This window comes from Arachis ipaensis, chromosome B08, assembly GCF_000816755.2.
Source record: "Arachis ipaensis cultivar K30076 chromosome B08, Araip1.1, whole genome shotgun sequence".
NCBI classification, from domain to species: Eukaryota; Viridiplantae; Streptophyta; class Magnoliopsida; order Fabales; family Fabaceae; genus Arachis; species Arachis ipaensis.
Window position 1 is genome coordinate 106,676,702 of NC_029792.2, and position 2,017 is coordinate 106,678,718.

A 2,017-nucleotide genomic window follows, 5' to 3' on the forward strand; every position below is an offset into this window, starting at 1 on the left:
CAGTAGTTTTTAAATAATCCATTTACCTAAAAGAACTAATCGAATATATAAACGATACCATTGAAATAAGTTTACATTATTTTTCCGAACACACCATCGGGCATTGGCTCCCATAATATGTTGTTGAAGTTTCAAATTGGGTATATATAGAGATGAAATGTGATCGAAGGTGGGTTTGATTTGGCAATGTTGTGGCAAAGTTCCTGAGATTCCTTGATCAGAACACAAAGCTGAAAACTGGTCCCACATAAGACAAAGGGTACCAGCAGTTCAGTGCTATGCTTGTAACCTTGTGGGTGACCTGCAGTGCTAAGTGAGCATCAAAGCAGGTGTTGTAGGGGGCCCCTTTATATGTTGCAGTCTTATTGGAAAATTTTATGCTATCATGAAAAAATGTATAAATAGTTGTGGATAGGGAATGATAAAAACACAAATACATGCAGGGATTATCTGTCACGGGGATTAAAACGAAAATTCATCAAATATCTTTGAGACTGAGACAATCACCCTCCCCCCAATATAGCTATTATTAGTTTTGGTAATGAGATTTAGGCAATATTATCATTGAAATATAATAGATAATACATAAATAATTTTATGATTTTAAATTTATTTTAAAATGATATAGATAAATTTTTATATTATATTTTAATTTTATTTTTTTAATGAATAAGAATCAATAAACTTTTTATCTTTTAAATTATATTATATTATGCTATTTTTATTATTTTGTGTTTCTTTTATATATTTTTTTAAGATTTTATGAGTTATAATATTCACATCTTTCGTCCATCTCTAAAAAAATCAATAAATAAAATTTTGTTATGAAAATAGAAAAAGGAAAAAACAGAAAACATTTTTTTTTTAATTTGAAAACGGGTTCGGAAAGGGAGAGGTACCCGCCACCGTAGAGTCCCATCGGTTGTGGAAGGGCTCATTGCCTCATTGAACACTTGTTTGGACATAAAAAGCATGGCCACTTTATTGACCCATATTGAATTAGTGATATTGACACTTCTTCCACACACTGTTGAATTTTTTCTTGATGCTTGACCAAAAAAAAAAAAAACTTTTTCTCGATGAAAACTATCAAAATTTGAGTGAAGTACCAACCCGGCCCTATCCATTTCCAAGAATGACAATGCAACTCCTTAAAATAAAATCAATCCACTTCGATTCCTGTCCTTTAATTGTCACACAACACGGTCCCTGTGGGCATTTTTCTGTCAACTCTGAACAGAAAATGCTGACGGTCAGGTTCAGAAATAGACAGGGGTCTAATTGTCTCTAAATTTAAATTGGTTAGGGGTTTATTTGTCCTTATAATTTTTTAAACAATATTTTTTTAGATTATTTTTTTATTTATTATATTAATATTCTTTTTCCAATAAATTATTAAATATATGGTATAATAAGTACAAACTAATTAATAAATTATTCAAATTTAAAAATATCATTTATTATCAAACTAAATAAATCATTCTCAAATATAATTTTTAAATATATAAATAATAAATATTAAAATTCAGTTAATACATTAATAATAATAATCCTATGATATACTATTAGTATTATGATCTAGATAATTTTTCACAATAAAATAAAAACTAATGAACACATTACTTGATATATAGTAAAATAATATTTTTGAGTAATAACAAATTTAATTTTTTATCTCTTTAAACTAAATTAATAACTCTATTTAATATCTTTGTACTAAAATACACTATGAGCAAGCTACTAATACTAAATGAAATAATTAAAATATATAACCTTTAATGAAATAATTAAATACTAATTGAAATAATTCTATTTTTTATCTCTTTAATTGAATTTTAATATACTTAAAATTTTAATAAAATAAATAAAAAATAATCTAAAAAAATATTGTTTAAAAAATTATAAGGACAAATAAACTCCTAGCCAATTTAAATTTAGAGACAATTAGACCATGTCCATTTCAGAACCTAACACGTCAGCATTTTCCGTTCAGAGTTGACGGAAAAATACCCACAAA